At 44.8% G+C, this 18761-nt stretch overlaps 1 protein-coding gene across 1 annotated transcript in view; it reads right to left on the bottom strand.

Annotated features, from left to right (window-relative positions):
* Positions 1–1730, bottom strand: part of Tnr (tenascin R) — a 403889-nt gene extending 402159 nt beyond the window's left edge. Inside the window, exon 1 of the mRNA XM_052737334.1 lies at positions 1175–1730. The gene's annotated coding sequence lies outside the window, so the exon portion shown is untranslated. The remainder of the gene's footprint in view (positions 1–1174) is intronic.
* Between the last annotated feature and the right edge of the window lie 17031 nt (positions 1731–18761).

Raw genomic sequence — 18761 nt, 5'->3', positions numbered from 1 at the left:
GGAGCAGGCAAATAGTATCTCCAAGGAAAAGGCAAGACAGGTAGAAGAAACTTATTGAAAGTATTTAAAGAGAGAGAGATGGTAGGGAGACGGGGAGAAAGAAGGGGACAGAGAGGCAAAGAGGTGGGGGGGGAGGAAGAAGACAGAAAGAGAGGATGAGAGAGAGAGAGAGAGAGAGAGAGAGAGAGAGAGAGAGAGCATGAAAGGCAATAGGACATAGGAATGGTCAGCTCCCAGCTGTAGAGCCCCTGGATGGGAGGTGGAGAGACTCCCACTTTGGGGCCAATCTATTTTTGCTCCTAATGCTATAGATGAGTGGAGACAAAGCCTTTCCTCTGTGCTGTGTTTCATTGACAGACGCCCCAGAAAATAGGGGAAAGCAGACTTTTTCCTCTTCCCAAGCAAGGATAACAGAAAAGTGGATGGTACCTCCTGCCTGCTTGCAAAAATAGTATAATCCACACCAGCCAGCCCCTGCCAGGCTGAGTATTTTCCTAGAAGGATGAAATTGGAGACCTCAGCCCCAAATTACCCAAGCCTGCGACTAACCTGTTGCACCTGCCCACCATGAATTCACACCAGGAAAGGAAGCAAAAGGTCAAGTTAGGCTCTCACTACAGCAAGAACCCAGGTAATCCTGGGGGAAAATGACATTTTAAAATATAACCTCTCCAAGCTCCCTCCCAGGAGCACAACTTTTAACTCTACCTCCACTCCTACCCCCCAGGCTAGCTCTGTAACACTTTCCCAGCACCTACAGCTGGCTAGGAAAGAGTTAATTAAGGAAGATCCACGACTCATTTCCCCAAACCCTCCCTCTCCTCTACATATAAAAAGCACAGCCTCACACGGAGACTAGCACAATTACAAGCCTGCTAGCTCCGACCTCACCTGTCTTATGCAACAGTGCACACACATACATTTGCTCAGGCTCACTCCCAAGGCCAAGGTCCACATCCCCCTCTAATTCGGTAGACACAGTTTTGCGCCTTTCTCCTTTCTTTTCTTTTTCCCCTACGCAGAACCCAGCTTTACAGGCAGCCGAAAGAGATGTAACCTTACTGCCAACAGCCTTGCAAGAACAGACAGAATAGAAATGCATCTAGTCGCTCTCCGTGGTGCTGAAATCTCGCTAGCCAGGAACCCGAGGAGGAGCGCAGTGCTCTGGACTTACCCAGGTTGGGGGCGCTGAGGGGGGCTGGGTAGCCGGAGAGCGAAAGGAGCTTCCTGGGCAGAGAATTCTTGTCTGTTCGGGCTGGAGCCAGCTGATGCGCTCACCTAGAGCGCCCACCTCTCTCCTTCTCTTCCCTTCCTCTTTTTCTGAGAGGGAGAGAAGGCTACAGGAAAGAAACGAAACCCAGCTGGTAGGTCTACCGGTGGAAGGAGAGAAGAGGCAACCAAATAAGATCAAAAAGTCAGATGGCTTTACTCCACTAGTGGTAATTCCTTGGGTCAGGGAGGACCACCTCTTCTTTCCCAGTCTGAGGCTCCTCCGGCTCTGTCTCTGCGTGTTGAGCCAACAGCCTTAGCACAGTCGGTCGGTTCCTGCCTCTGACGTGAACGGAGATGAGGAAGCCTGGGACCGTTCTGCTGTCTTTCGCAAGCTCTCTCTTTTCCCCTCTTACTGAAATTTCAGCAGCATATTTTTAAGCTTTTTTTCCCCAGCCTTCTACAAGCAGCCCCCTAGTGGACAGAAAAACAACGTGTCATTGGTGTCTTTGGTCCTCTTGAGCAATCTGGCACCCACAAACTCTCGGAGGCTTTTCTGCACAGTCAAACAGCCAGGGTCCTAATGAAGACAGAGACTTCCCTCTGGTGAGCTTAGACCGGAAGACAGAGGGAGAATGAGGACCTTTTGCGGATCCTTTGCCTGTGGCTACAGTAGTAAAACACAGTGTGGGAGGCAGGGTGCCTTTGGGGACAAAATGCTTTTGGAACAAGTTCAGTTGTGAGGGTCTCAAGTGGTTTAAAGGCCCCGGTGAATCCTCTAAAATCTCATTGACAGCTAAGTGAGGACTGGGTATACCCAGCACAACTCAAGAATGGGAGGAGTGCCTACCTGAAGAGGCAGCTATGTAGGAAAGGGAGGAGACATCAACTGACACTCCATTCAACCCCATAATGTGGTTTTTTGGAAAGCTAGCAAGAAAAAAAACAGGCAGGAAGACATAATCTGATATTATTTCAGGCCTGGGGACAGGATTGACCTTGTTGGTATCCCTGGAGAAACTGAGCAGAAACGGGGCTAAGGAGGCCTGTGTTCACAAACTCTAAGAGCTAGCTTACGCTCACTTTTAACTGCGCAGTTAGTCAGCCACCTGGAAAGTGCTTTGCTACTTATGCCTGCAAAGTCGGTCTTAGTTTTCGACCGCCACTTGAGCACTATATATTTTGCTTCTCTGTGGCTCAGTTCCACTGTTTGTAAAATGTGGATAATGCTGCCCCCTCCCTACTGAATAGGAATGCTGAAGAATCAGAGTAATACAGAAACACAGAACCTCTCAGCTGGCAGGAAATTTAAATCCAATCTTATCCATACATTCTTCTTATATTTGATTTGCCCTTGACAAATAGTAATATCTAACATTTATAGAGCATTTATACCAAGTGCTAAGCAATGGTATTTATCCTTACAGGTATTATCTCATTTAACTCATACATTAATTCTATAATGCAAATGCTCCAATTGCATCTTTTAAACTGAGGAACTGGGGCACAAAGGAATGAAATTACTTGCCCAAGATAACAAAGCTAGTGAAAATCAGGAGGTTGGATCATTGGCCACCAATCAAGCTTCCTCTGCTAACTCTCATGTCACTTCTAAGTGACAACATTCAAAGTAAATATAATGCCTACAAGTAATCACTGCTGTTATTCTAAATAACATGCCTAGGTTGTTATAATGAATTTGCATGTGGCTGGGTTTTTAAAATAAAATATTTACAACTGTATGTATCAAACAAACTGGGGATTGCTATTGCTTTTGGAAATCTAAAAAAACACATTCTCTTAGATTAAGGTAGTTATCATAGATGTAAAGCCATTTGTGAACCTCATGAAATTGTAAAGGACTGGGCATTAGTGATAATTTAGAGGACACATTACTTTATTTCTACACCAAAAGCAGATCACTTCCCAGAGCCTAAGATAGAGCCCAGTACTGGGATGGAGCCAGCAATTCAGTGGGCTGAACTCCTGCAATGTCAGCTAATAAGTACTGAATAAGATTTGGCCATTTTCTTTAGCATTTCAGTCATGAATTCCTTACTCAATATGGCTTGCTTTAAAAATCTTTGGATTAAAAGGAATGGGGAAGGGCAAAAATGGGTTTTGATGTTTTGCAAATCATAGTCCCCATTTTTTTATGGAGTTTATAGTTTCTCAAAGTGGAGAGAAAGGGCACAGACCAGACAGTTCAGAGGCTGGTGCCAAGACATGGGCAGAGGCAATGTAATAAATGAGAACACAGAAAACTAACTTGACCAGAGAGCCACAGGCTTTCCAAGGAGCACATTATCTAAGCTGAGAGTGGAAGAAAAAGAGGTTATCTCAGGAAAAGGGGGGTAAGAAACTGAAGCAGAAGGCATGATAAAGTCAAGGAGGTGAAGAGAATATTGTGACCCTTCTGGGGTAAGCATTACCCTACTATTTACAAATGAGAAGGCCGGGGCTCACACAAACTAAATGGCTTGCAGAAGGCCACTCGTGCTGTAAGAGCAGACGCTCAAATCAAAAGCATGTGTGTTTGACTCTAAAGTCATCCTGTGACAGTGTGAGAAGCACTGTCCCTTCCCTCCGGAGTGCACACAGACAGCTGTGTAAAGATTCTTGCACACAATCTGAGCAAGCGTGTAGCATCTACAAACACATAGAACCAGTAACACTGGTCATCATATGAGAAAGCCACAAGAAAACACTAATTAGTTCAGGACAGGAGTAATTAAGGATGGAATAATTGTTTGTACTGCATGTAAAATTGCCAAGTGCTTTAAGAAGCAGAACTATTTCAGAACAATGAAGATATTAGAGATTTGGATTTAAATGAGGTAGGAGTTAGAAAGAATAAGAGAGTTTCACATTAAGTTCTACGGAAGCAGGATGAGGAAGCCCTGTTTTCTGAGAAGAGTGAGACTTTCAGGTCATTAATCTGGACCTTAATGAATTTGGTTTCTGAAACCTGTCCTCTGTTGCTCTCTCCACTCCATGTATGGAAAACATGAGATCAGAGTTGTCTTAAAGAATAGTGGGACCTTTAAGAAAGAGAGGGTAGATCGTTGTAGCCATAAAAATACCAAACTTTGGAAGATGGACATGTTTGGGAAGGGTGTAAGTGAAGTGAGATTAATGACTGAATTTAGTCTGGGACTTGCCAAGTTTGAAGAAGGTCCAAACTTAGAGATGTCTAGGTGGAGGCTGGAGTATATCTAGAGGTCATATTGGTCTTTGGAACTAGGGATATAGGTTCAAAGCCCATTTATTTATACATAATGCTTTTCAACAGGAAAATGATTTAAGGCTGCAGACAGGATCTCAACTCTATTTTCTTAATCCTTGGGTCAAGTTTTACATTTACATTATAAGTAAACAAAAGAAGTCAGGCAGTGGTAGCACACACCCTTAATCCTCTCACTCAGCAGGCAGGATCTCTGTGTGTTCAAGGCCACACTAGAAACAGAGCCAGATGTGGTAGCACACGCCTTAATTCCAACACTAGTTAACCATGGAGGTCTGGAGGTCTATACAGACAGACAGAAAGTGATAGAGCTGGGCAGGAAGAGGAAGTGATGTAGCCGGACAGAGAGCAAATCAGATTGCAGAACAGCAAGGCATATGTGCGTGGGTAGACAGGAAGTAACTCACATTTGGAAGCTGCAGAGTTGATGGGGTAAGGTTGGCTGGTGGCTTTCCCTATTTCTCTGATCTCTCTAAGGTTTTCACCCCTATATTTGGCTCTGTGTTTTTTATTTAATAAGACCATTTGGAAATTCATCTGCATCAACTGTACAGATCATCAGGAGTCACACATTCAGACCATGCCATGGAAGTTGCCCTGGGACTCTCAGGCCTCCAACATAAGGAACTCACTCTATTCATTTTGTTCTTATGGCCTCTGACTGACAAGAAGAACTGAGAGGAAAGCTGCCAACATGAAGAACTGTCCAATAATGGAGATTTCCAAACATAGTCCAACTCAAGAAGCCACTTGTGAGGACACTGTAGGAACATTCAAACATTCAATGGTTCCCTCATTCCCTTCTAACACAGAAGCCGTGAGCTGTATTGGCCGAATGTCTTAAGCTGTGTTTAGAAGGAACTACTTCAGGATCTGGGGGGCAGAGGGAGGAATTTTTAAAGCTTGCCATGAGGACATGTGGTTCAAATGCTCACTCCCACAAGGAGACAGAGAAGGCCCTGCATCCTAAGACTGCACTTGGGTTCTGTCCCAGCCTGACTCAGCAGGACTTGGTGACCTAATTGTATGATGAGTATAATGTCCAAAGAGAACTCTGAAGGGCCAGCTGCTGGCCATGGTGACAGAAAGGCTGGAGCTTCTGGCAGACATTGGTTAGGAGAGGAACTGTAGAAAATGCCTTGAGTGTTTTCAAAACATTGAACTGAAAGAATCTAGAAGAGTGAGTGGAGGCTAGACAGAACAAGAAGGGTGCTGGACAGCCCCAAACTCTGCAAAGCCACTGAGAAAGCAGGATATGTGATGATGTTGAGGCAGTAGATGAAAAAGATCCCTTGCCCCAAATCTTTCACCTAATTAGATGCCACAAGAAGGTTAAACCCCATTGCAGTAGAGATTGTGTATTCATTACTTTGCCTGTAGAGTACATCTTCCCAAGCCCTTTCTTTTTCTAGAACCTGCACATGTGACCTAGACTTGGCCACAGATGTTTTTCATTCTTCCCAATACACTGAAAGGATTCAAGACTGAGCACATACCCCAAGCATAACTAGGATCTTAGATGTTGAATTGTTCTCTAAGTGCTTACCAAACAGGAACTACGTGAGCCTGGAGTAGACCATAGGCATCTCCATGGCTTTATGAAATGATCCCATTCACAATTACAAATAATGATGTCAGTTCCCAGCAGGACATAGAGCCAAGGGCAGGAAGAAAGCTCCAAACAATGCTGTCTGAGATACTCACCCCAGCAGGCTCTGAATCCCAGGAAGATGAGTAATATATGCTCCTTTGCTTAAACTAATTTGTGTGGTCTTTGTTTAACTACTTTATCCCTTTTTCTTTCAGGACAACATCCCCTATGTAGCTCAGGCTATTCTCCAAACCACGATCCACTTACTTCAGCTTCTCAAGAACTGGGATATAATCCCAATATACCACCACACCCAGTTACAGCTTAACTTTTAAATCTTGCAAAGTTCCTGAAAAATTCAAACTCCCTTTAGGATGAGGAATGCCTAAGCAGCAACCTCAGAACTGTCATTTAAAACATGAGTACAGAGCAGCAGTGGGTAATGAGTTAGGCATTCAAGGCAGAAAGCTAAACATTTTCATTCTCAGTCCACTGGGGACAAGTACTGAGACCCCAAACTTTCATCAGGAAGTACAGAAAACAGTCCAGTAGAAAGCTAGGCAGCCACTGCTGTGTCCATGTAGAAGAAGGTATGGAGGGGGCTGTCCCAGAGTCCATATTGGCTATGGAGTTTGTCCTTGGTTTCCAGATGAAAGGACACTGTGCTCAGGACCTGCCAGCATAGGAGCCTCCAAGACCCTTTGTGGAGTGCCCACCTACAAGAGGACAGTAATCCCAGAGTCCCTATTCGTGTATGACAAACCTTTCCATTCAAGCTTCTAGCAGGCCCAGACTGGAACAACACCTCCTCCCTCTCAGTTCATCTGGTTCCTCTGAGGGCAGAGCTGGCTCAGAGGGTTCTGAGAGGAGTCTGTTCTGGAAACTGCAGCCCTGTGCTTGTGCAAGCAAGCATGCACCATCTCCCTGAATCACGAACCCTGCCCACCCCCCCACCCCCCCAATCCGGCACCTCAGGCTTCTGTGCATAGGATCTGGCCAGCTGCAGCCTGCCTGGGGAGGGAGGACTGCTGGGTGATGGAATGCTAGCCAAGGAGGGATGCAGCTGAGCTCCTGGCTCCCCGGCCTGCCTGCCAGCTAGGAATTGTTATCTATACCCGAGAGCAAGCCAGGCTTCCTACACTAAATTAGCGAGAGCAAAGCAGATGTCTGCCTTCAGTACAGCAGAGGATTAGATTGGCCGATCTCCTTCTGCGGCAGACAAGGGCAATGATGGGAACCCAGGATGGGTGTTGTTCCTGTTACAGTACCACCCTACAGCTGGGCAGCCCCTCAGCAAATCTACACCCACCCCTCACTGTCTACTCCAGGTAGGGTTTCCTTTCCCCCCAGACCCTCTCCTTTCTTGGCTGTTCTCCTCTGCTCTGTACACTAAGTTGCTCATCAGTAGCACAAAGATTTGCTGTGGTTTGAAGCAAATCCGGGTCCCTTTTAGCACTGAAATTGACACTTAGTTCCCATTCCCCACACAACAATATGAAAAGGTGAGCCCTGTGGTTACAAAGCACCACCCCCAAACAAGGCAGGAAGGGGATCAGGTACCTAATAAAAGGGCTTGAAGGAAGTAGCTAAGCCTCTTTTGAGCTTCAGTCACTTCTGCCCTGGGAGCAACCATGTACCATCCTAGAAAAAGAGACCAAGATCTACACCAGACACTGAACCTGTGGCAGTGTGACCATGAACTTTAGCCTCCAGAACAGAGAAAAACATGTTTCTATTACAATCGTGCATTATTTGATGACAGGGCTAAGTTTTGAGAAATGCATAATTGGGCAGTTTCATCATTGTGTGAGTACTATGGAGTGTGCTAACGGAAGCTAAGACAGCCACAGTGTCACCGGGCAATATAATCTTAGAGAATCGTTGTCCTGTATTGATCTATCATTGACATTTTGCAGCCCATGACTATATTTATAAATTATACCCAGTCTGTGGTAGCTTGAGTGGGAAAATGCTGTCCCCGGCACTTACAGGATATGGAGCCTTTGTGGAGGAAATACTTCCAGGGACTTCTAGCTTTATCTAACGTCTAGTTTTCTTTGTTTCCTTTTGTGTTGATAAAAGATGGGATCAGTCTGCTTCCTGCTCTGGCCACCTACCGCCATGCCATTATGGGTTCTCCCTCTGAAACCACAAGCCAAACAATCGCTTTCTTCTATAGGATGCTTTGGTCATGGCATTTTATCACAGCAACACAAACCAACAGCAACAGTCTCAGGTACTTTTTGTTACAACAGCACAAATCGGGGTACAGGAGCAAAGGGTCATTGTGGATTGTTGTCATTGTTCTTTTTATCCCCCAGGCTCCCCTGCTTCTCAGCCCGAGTTCTGGCATCTGAATTCTTCCCTTTTGACGGCCATGTTCACAATTCCTTCAGCACTTTGACTACATGTGAGCAGAAATACTGGGGGAAGCATGGCTTCCTGCACGGGGAAACTAGGGTCAGATCCTTGCTTTGTGGGTCCTGGGCCTTGCAGGTGTTCGGTAAGCATTCTACCAAGTAACTACATCCCCAGCTGGGTCTTTACTCCAGAAATTCTACTCTATATGTCTGGAAAAGGTTGTTTTCAGTTCCCTCATGTGTCCAATAGTGATCCCAATGGTCCCATCCTCATCGTAGGACATCTGTGCAGATTCATCCTTAGAGAGCCTTAGATGGCAGTTACCCTTGTTCTTATCTTAAGTTGATCTTAACTTTTTAAATAAACGTCCTTTGCAGATTTAGCTGCTTCCCTCTTGCTTCACTATGACTTTGGCTTTGGGGAACCTTGTCAGATTCTGCCAATAACACCTCTGTAAGGGACAAAATAGGAGCCTAGGTCTGGGGTGAGTGGCCCTGGGTTTAAGCTTCTGTGAAGTCACAGATGAGCTATACAGTTCTGCCCATCACACCTCCATCCACATCCCAATCCATCATCAAAATAAAGCATCCTGATGCCATCTGCCCCTCATGGTGTTGCACTGATCAACTGAGGTACTCAGGAGAAACTCAACAGATGTACAAACAGAGTATAAACATCTGCCTTCATAAGCCTGATCTTGCCCCCTCAGTGCTGGGACACCATTCCTCAGCCAGGTCTTTATGGTCAGCAGTGCCACCAAATTCCCAAGACCACCCTCAAGACATATTTTTCATCATAGCCCTTGGCACCAGCTAGCATTTTATAGCCCATCTTTCTGTTTATTCATTGTCCAATCTTCTGCCACATTTCCTCTCCCAAAGGGCAGGGCCTTGGCCTGAGTCAGTCCCCATAGCCTAGAACAGGACCTGCTTCACACAAACATGCTTCATAATATTGCCACTTGAGAGCATATTTTATATCCTAGTCATTTTTAGTTCCCTCATAGCATGTTTTATAGCAAATAGCAAGGTTTTGAATCTGGCAGAACAGAATTTAAGCCTTCTCTTTTTTACCTGAAGAAATGCACTCTGAGCTCCTGTGTTTTCTGCTATAAAATAGAGAGGATATAGCATGAGCATATTGTGAAGCTAAACGGAGAGGACAGTGCCGGAAATGACTGACACCCAGAGTCAGCTGACTATGTCCTTGTTGAGTGCGCAAAGGAAGGAAAGACTGAACAAATCCATTCATCCAATCTCTCACCTTATAGTCTTCTTACTTCTTCTCCCCTTCCTCCTCTCCTGGAGGCAAGCACACTGGAAATCCTACTAATCCTTCAGCCACAGGGCATCTGTCTCGCCGAGTCCCTGCTGGCAACAGCAATCTGGATCAGCGTTAGAAGTTATTACCCTTTGAAGCAAGGGTCGCCCACTATTTTAGCTCAAGTGCCACAGAAATGGAACAAACTTTGCCAGAGGCACCAGAATGGCCAAAGGAACATTTTTCCAATTTTCACAATGGCATCACCAACACCCATTGGCATTTTGACTCTACATTGGACGTTTCTATAAGATCTTTAATATTTATATCTCTTTTCATCTTTTTTATCTATCATTCTTTAGCAGAAGACTTCTTTTCCTTTTCTCCTATTTTTAAGTGCCCCCCCCACCTCCTGCCTTCAGCCCTGGTTGTCTTCTTTACTCAAAAAGCAAGCCCTTCATGCTATTCTCAGAGCTGTTCATTTCAACTTTGTGCTAGTCAGGGTTTCTATTGCTGTGGCAAAACACCATGGGGAGGAAAGGGTTTGTTTGGCTTACACTTCCAGATTACAGTTCATCATAGAGGAAGTCAAAACAGGAACTTAAGCAGGGCTGAAACCTGGAGGCAGGAGCTGATGCAGAGGCCATGGAGGAGATCTACTATTGGCTTGCTTCCTCTGGCTTCCTCAGCCTGCTTTCTTATAGAACCCAGGACCACGAGCCCAGGGATGGCACCACCTACCAGGGCTGGGCCCTCCCCCATTGATCACTAATTGAGAAAATGCCTTACAGCTGGGTGTCATGGAGGCAATTCCTCAAGTAAGGCTCTTTACTCTCTGATGACTCTAGCTTGTGTTCAGTTGACACAGAAAACCAGTCACTACAACTGACCCCTTGTCAACTTGACACACAAACACATCATTATTAAGCCACAACCCTCCCTTTATTATTTGTTCCCAAGATCTCACATTAAAATAATAAATAATTTTAAAAGTCCCACAGTCTTTACAAATTCAAATGCATTAAAATTTCAGTGTCTTTAAAATATCCAATCTCTCAGCCAGGCGGTGGTGGTGCACACCTTTAATCCCAGCACTCGGGAGGCAGAGGCAGGTGGATCTCTGTGAGTTCGAGGCCAGCCTGGTCTACAGAGTGAGATTCAGGACAGGCATCAAAACTACACGGAGAAACCCTGTCTCAAAAAACCAAAAAAAATAAAAATAAATAAAAATAATAAATAAATAAATCCAATCTCTTTTTATAAGTTCAAGTCTTTCATCTGTGGGATCCTTTAAACACCAAAATTAAATACCTTCTTCAAGAGGGAAGAACGAGGGCGTCATCACAATCTGAAGCAAGCAAAACCAAACTCCAACAGTATAAATAACTTGGTGTCCAATTATCTGGGATTCACTCAGGATCTTCTGGACTCCTCCAAAGGGTTTAGGTCTTTTCTCTGACTCTGCCCTTTGAGGTACACACAGCTTGTCTTCTAGGCTCCAGCTGACTCCACTCCACTGCTGTTGCTATTCTTGGTGGTCTTCCCATAGTACTAGCATCTCCAAAATGCTGAGGTCCCTTGCTGCAACTGGGCTGCACTTTCACCAGTAGCCTCTCATAGACTCTCTTCATGGTGCCAAGCAGCAACTTCTTTGCAAGCCCTTCAGTCCTGGGCTTTCAAGTGCTACTGAGGCTGCACCTTCACCAATGGCCTCTCCTGGCCTCTCACAATGCCAAGCTTCAGCTGCTCTCCATGACCCCTCCATGCCTTCAAAACCAGTACCACCTGGGTGACTCTTACACATTACCAAGTCCAGCTGCCAACACAAGGTACAACCTTGGCCACCCCTGGAACATAACTTCTCTGTGCTATCAGGAACACTTCCCAGATTTCACCTTAGTGATGCTGGTCTCAATCACTGCTAATTTCTTAGCTCCAGCTGACGAGCATCAAGTATCCCAGCAAAGCAAAATTTTGCTTTAGTAGTTCTGGTATATTGTTAGTCACAGCTGATTCTTCAGCACCAATTAACCACGGGATCTTAATTCAAAATAACAAATGGCCTTACTAGTCTTTAAACTTCCCTTTGAAAGTTCACAAGTCAGGCCTCCATCTTTTCTGCACTCCTCTCAACATTCTTATCTTCCAAGCTCCTAAAAAATCCCACAGAGCTCTTAACACTCAATGGTTCTTCTAGACCCAAATTCCAAAGTCCTTCCACAATCCTTCCCAAAACATGGTCAGGTCTGTCATAGCAATACCCCACTATGCTAGTACCAATTTGTCCTAGGTAGGGTTTCTATTGCTTGTGGCAAAACTCCATGACCAAAAAACAAGTTGGGGAGGGAAGGGTTTATTTGGCTTACATTTCCAGATCATAGTCCATCATTGGAGGAAATCAGATCAAAAACTCAAGCAGGGCAGGATCCTAGAGGCAGGAGCTAATTCAGAGGCCACGGAGGGGGTACTACTTACTGGCTCGCTTCCTCTGGCTTGCTTCCTCTGGCTTGCTCAGCCCACCTTCTTAGGGAATCAAGGCCCACCAGCCCAGGAATGGCACCACCCACCATGGGCTGGGTCCTTCCCCGTTGATCACTAATTGAGAAAATGCCCTACAGCTGGGTATCATGGAGGCAGTTCCTCAAGTGAGGCTCCTTCCTCTCTGATGACTATAGCCTGTGTCAAGTTGACACACAAAACTAGACAGTACAAACTTCCTCCATCCTTCTCCCCTCTCCTCCTCTCCAAGTGTAAGGAGAGTGGTGAGACTCGAATCTATAGATATGGGATGAGGTAGAAGGTTCAATTCTGCAAGACTCATCTTAGAAGGTCCTTTTCTCCCCACTCAAGTGAAAGTGCAGAACTAACCCTAACTTGGGACTTTCTACACTATTTTGTGAGTAAGTAGAAAGTCTTATAGCACATTTATATTATGTACTTTTCTTGTTGTTGTGACTAAATGCCTGACATAGGTATCTTAAGGTATGATTGATTTATTACAGCTTGAATTTTCAGGGTGTAGTCCATTGTGGTGGCAGGAGCAGGAGGCTGCTGGTCACATCGCATTAGAAATCAGAGAAGAGATGAATGCTGCTGTTCCCCTTGTTCTTGTCTTTTTATTCAGTCCAGGACCCTAAGCCATAGAATGGTGCCACCAACATTCAGGGTAGGTCTTCCATGCTCAGTTAAACCTTTCTGGAGATACCTTCAGAGACCTATCCAAATGTACACTTCCATAGCAGAAGGCTGACAGTGAATATCAATCATCACAAGATGCGAAGACTATGTGCTCCCTGTGGGCATCTGAAATAAGGGAAGGGAGTTTCTAGGTTGAGGCTAGCTTGATCCTTACCTTCCCAGGTTACCTGAAGCATCTTTGAAGACCTCTACCAATCATGCTCAGCAATTCACAGAGCACAGATTCTAATCTTGGTCTAACCAGGAACAGCTACTGTCCTCAAGGCTAGTTTTCCTTGCCTTTATCATTCCTTTACAGCCTCTTGAGTTTCTGAAAAATGAGAAGAATAATCTATACTCTTGGGTCTAAACCCCTGAGAGTGTGTTCTAAGGTTGCAGTGTAAGGAAGTAGTCTCAACAAAGGGTTGGCAAGATCATCCTGATTTCCCTGCTATTCATACAGATCAGGGGGCATTCACACCACATTTTATATCAACATGAAGAGAGCTCAGAATCAGAGGTGCAAGCTCACTTGAGGTAGGGTTATGTTTTCTCATATGGAATAGCACTGTTGGAAAATGTCAGCTCAACATCTCAGGGTCAGATTCTGACCCAGTGAAGGTCCCTTCTTTAGCAGCAGCTCAACACAAACCCATTGGAATTGACTTGGGGCTGGATCTCTAGAAAACACAAAATTCTAGGGCCTTTGTGCAGCAATCTGAAGGCAAAAGCTTGGTCTAACAAGAGCCTGATTTGGTACTGAGAAATTTCTAGTGAGCAGGACCCATAGTTCAGTGAACCTGAATATACGAGCTGCTAGGAGTAACCACAATAAACCTTTTCTTGCAAAGAACTAAGTAAGTAGCCATGGATTTTACAAAATAAAAAGTCTTTTAAGTGACACAGATATTTAGACTAGAGAAAAAAATTAAAGGAAGAAGTATTAGGAAACCACACACACACATGTATGAGTACATTATTATGAGTCAGACATTGTGCTGAGCACTTTACATACCAGATTTCATTTATTTTGATGCTTAAGAAGAAAAATGGAGAAAAAAAGTTTTCTAAGTAGCTGAGAGCATACATTTATCCTGAACCAGAAAATGAAGACGAATGAAAAGCCCTGGTAAGAAAGTAGGTAAAGTGATCCTTCACGGAGACCACTTTTAGTCTGGGCTGCCAGCCAGGGGTGTCTAGAAGAAAGGAAATAATGAACTTGTAGAACGTCGAAGCTGCAAAGCACCCTGGAACACATGTTGTCCAGCCATTGTCGGCTTCTTCTCACAGATGAGGGCCAAGAAAGGAAGTGGCATGGCAAGACATAGCTAGTGTCCACTTCCTGTCTGCTTATCTTCCAGAAAAATCTATTTGTTCCCATTCACCCATCAATCAGACTTTTAATTCATCATGTTTCATGGATAAAAGAGTAATTTTTTTCTGGTACCATACAGACCTTTCTTATCCATCCATTAGCCTGTACATTGGGTAATTGCCACTGCCATTCATGCTGGCAGATCCAGGGCTCATGATAAAAGTACCCTCCCTGACCATGGTAAATGAAGACCACATGAGAATAGGAAGAAGCAAAGTGCTAGAGAGGCCCACAGAAATCCACAAAGATACCCACACAACAGACTGCTGGCAATGGTCGAGAGACAGCCCGAACTGACCTACTCTGGTGATGGGATGGCCAAACACCCTAATTGTTGTGCTAGAAACCTCATCCAACTACTGAGGGATCTGGATGCAGAGATCCATGACTAGGCCCCGGGTGGATCTCTGGGAGTCCAATTATCGAGAATGAGGAGGGTTTATATGAGCGAGAATTGTTGAGACCAAGGTTGGATAAAGCACAGGGACAAATAGCCAAATGAATGGAAACACATGAACTATGAACCAATGGCTGAGGGGTCCCCACTGGATCAGGCCCTCTGAATGGGTGAGACAGTTGATTGGCTTGATCTGTTTGGGAGGCATCCAAGCAGTGGGACCAGATCTTGTGCTCATTGCATGAGTTGGCTGTTTGAAACCTGGGGCCTATGCAGGATTGTTTGGCTCGGCCTGGGAGGAGGGGACTAGACCTACCTGGACTGAGTCTACCAGGTTGACCTCAGTCTGTGGGGAAGGCTTTGCCCTGGAGGAGATGGGAATGGGGGGGGTTGGGGGGAAGGTGAGGGGGACGGGAGGGGGGAGAACAAGGGAATCCGTGGCTGATATGTAGAACTGAATTGTATTGCAAAATAAATTAAAAAAAAAAAAAAAGTACCCTCCCTGGTCTCCATGTACATCCAGCTTCATCCTGGAGTGTGGCTCCAACATCATCACTGAGATCCAGACACAGCTCCAGAAAGACAGATCTGGCATCTGCCAGTGGAATGGGACCTTAGATTCTCAGACCTTCTTTACTGGTAGAGCCTCCCTGGCATCTGACTCAGATAGACCAATTACAGAGCAATTATCTGACTTACCCAAAGTGACATAGCCCCTACAAAGCTCTGATGCCAGCCTCTCTCCTGACTTCCTAAAGAAAAGTGCTGGCACTACTCACAATCATTTGCTCTTATAAAATCGGGGGTGCAGCACACTACACACTAAGCTCAGTGAGGCTGCCAGGAGCACCCCTACCTGCCATTCACAAGGGATTCAGGAATCACTGTACACTGGATAGCCCATTCACACCTCATTTGACCTTTATGAAGGACAGACACAGAACAGCAGTTCTTAATGCTGTTCCCAATGAGGTTGCACAGGTTTGAAAACAGCAAATAAATAATAATAAACACTATTATGACCAAAAGGTAGACTTAATATGGTAAATAATTTATTACAGCAAGTGCTACAAAACCTGAAGTCCTGTATTTCTATGTAAAATAGTTACATTGATAAACAATATTTATTTAGTATTAATATTCACCAGGTACCCACACCATCAATCTAATCTCATATACATATATATATATGTATATGAGTGCATATATATATATATATATATATATATATATATATATATACACACACTCACACAAATATATAGTGCATACATCTTCTGCTCATTCATTTTTTCCTAAGGCATTTGAAGTAGGTAGGTGCCCATTTCATAGATGAGGATACTGAAGGACAGGCAAGTTAAAAATAAAGACCTAAGCCATATTCAAATAGCAATACCTTGTTCAGGACTTTCTTTCCTGGAATATGTCCACAGCTCTGTGTTCCTGTGCTGTCAAATATAGAACTTTTCTTCTCTCACCATTTTCCAATCAACCAAACACATGCTCTTTTCATTCAAAAGGAACTAGGCCAAACCCCTGAAGAAGTGTCATGAAACCTTTATCATTTCCCTGGGTCACTACGGTGCTATTGTCTTAAGCTTAAAACACAAGAAGAGTGAAAATTCCACTGGCAAAAACTGGCAGTAGGAACCTCTTCTCAGTTCGAGTCAGGGAGGGTTGGGATGTGACCCTTGGTTGTTGCCTGGCAGCCTGTCCCTCTGAGCATCCAGTCCAGGGGACTCAGATGAAAGCCTTTGCAGACAGGGCCAAGAGTGCCTCTTGAGGCCAAGGACAGGAGGATCCATGGTAGCATGCGCAAGATGGGGGACTGCATTTAAACAACACTAATATTCAAAAGGACTTTGACTGTAATCTAGAAGGCAATAAACTGATACCTTTAAATCCTTCTAATGCCCTACAATCAAAAATTAAATGATCTTGTATCAAGAGCAACCAAGTACACAGTAAGTACAGGCAAGGAAAATGTGGGTGCTGCAGCAGGCTGAGAATTCTAGGGTGATGCCAGTCCACAGGTAGAGAAAAAGAGTAGGATCAGCAGAGGGTTTGCAAGGGGGCCCAAGAGAGAAACTGAGATGTGTGAACAGAGCCAGGGGGAGGGGGTTGCTTCCTGAGAACAGTCTGGTCCTGTACTAATTTGACACAGCCAGCCAGCTCCAGCAGGGATGTGCCAACCCTTCTATAGGGCAGACAGTATGCTAAAGGGATCCATACTGGGGACAGCTTCCTCTAGACAGGCATGCTGCAGGTCCACATGACCTATGGTCTGTAACATGAGTGGGGCACCACCCCCAAGAAGGGGCTAGAAATAGAAAGCTTAAAAAAATTGGAGGGAGGGGGACGAAATCTTCATTTCTATGCATTCCCAGGTCACTAAGTCCAATAATAAGATCATGTGCTTCTCAATCATGCTCTACCTCAGGCATCTGCTCAGTTCATATGTTTGCAGAGTGGGAGAAATATGTGACCTGAATATCCTCCAAAATGATAGCAGCTTTTAAAGTCTTCTACTCCAAAGGGCTCTTACTCTACATCTGTCACTAACTGTTTCTGTTTTGTGAAAGAGCCCACATGGTAAGAGTCGCTGGGCGTCAGCGGCGATCAGAGAAAACACAGCCTGTGGAATACAGTCAAAATCCCAACCACGAGTTTGTGACCCTTAGTCAAGTGAGCCAAGAGCCTCTGAGCAGTATAGATTGGGGTGGTGGTACCACTGTTACTGGTGGTGGTAGCAGAGGGGTGTGTGTGTGTGTGTGAGAGAGAGTGAGAGTGAGAGTGAGAGTGAGAGAGAGAGAGAGAGAGAGAGAGAGAGAGAGAGAGAGAGAGAGAGAGAGAGAGAGAGAGGGGGAGGTGCTTGTCTTACTCTACCTCTATTCCCAGCAAATTATAACCCCCTTGGCAACAAGAACAGTGTCTGGCTTCTTTGCGGCATCTCCATCTTTCAAGTACAGGACTTGTTTTACTCTGTAAATATTTGTTGAATTCAACTGAACAAATCTAAAGTGAGTTGTGGAGAACACATTATGCCAACATTTCTTTGGCCTTGGAAAGTGAAAAAATCAGGAAATTGGTTAAAGTATGAGCAAGGCCAGGGAAGGAGAAAATTCTCCCAAAGTACTCACATGGTCTGCATCTGGGCCAGCCATGTTGGTACCACCTATTGAGCTTGGCCTTCACGTTATCTTTTCAAGGGTCCCACTGTCCCCAATAAGGATGTCTATCCAGTTCTCTGTACATTGTCAGAAATGTCGGCTTTTCGTTTTAAGTAGAATTCTTCACGATCCCTGCTCTACTGCATAATGACTATAGTTCTGAAGACTCTTAAAGTCACTAACAGAAAGGTGAAGGTGCTGCCACCAACACAGAGTCCTCCGCTTTGCTGCATCTGGACTTTTATAGACAGGCAGAGCTGCCATGCCCAAACCACAGCACCAAGGCACTGGCACTGTCCCTTCATAGTTTCTTAGAGCCAGCACCACTGCCCAAACTTACAAGTCCTGTTAGCAGAGCTATGCCAAGACTGGGCTCTCGATGAGTCTCTGGATAGGTCCAACAGAGACAGTCACTGAAAGAATGTGAAGTCACCATCTCCCTTGGCAAACATGGAGAACTCAGTCTGTCTATACAGCATGAGTCTGTGTCTCAGAGAAGCAGGATGCGTCAGATGTGGTTCCTGTCTTCAGGAAGTCCAGTCATTTTGTCAATTTAAGCCAACAGGACCCATGGGACACTAGAAAGCATGAATGAAAGAATGAATGAATGGGCACATAGGCCCAGTCCTCTGCTCCTGGTTTTTTGTTTAATAGACTTTGTTTTGGATTTGTTTGGGGGTTCCCAGCAATGCTAAGCAGAGTACATAGGGATCTTCCATTCACCCTCTTCCCAAATGACATACAGCCTCCATCGTCAGCACTGTCCAGCAGAATGGGGGTTTTGCTTGCTACATCTATTGAGCTCCTACTTTGGCATATCCTTATCACTCAGAGTCTTTAGTTTGCATCAGGGCTCATTCCTGGTGCTGCACATTCTATGGATTTGGACAAATGCATAATGTGTCCACTATTTCAGTATTATCATTACATAGTTTCATTGTACAGAAATTCTATCTACTTATCCTTTCAAATTATAA

Source organism: Peromyscus californicus, unplaced genomic scaffold (assembly GCF_007827085.1).
Source record: "Peromyscus californicus insignis strain IS unplaced genomic scaffold, ASM782708v3 Scaffold_14__1_contigs__length_90479793_seg_2, whole genome shotgun sequence".
Classification (NCBI taxonomy): domain Eukaryota; kingdom Metazoa; phylum Chordata; class Mammalia; order Rodentia; family Cricetidae; genus Peromyscus; species Peromyscus californicus.
Note: the sequence above shows the minus strand (reverse complement) of the source record. Positions and strands in the feature narration are given on the sequence as shown.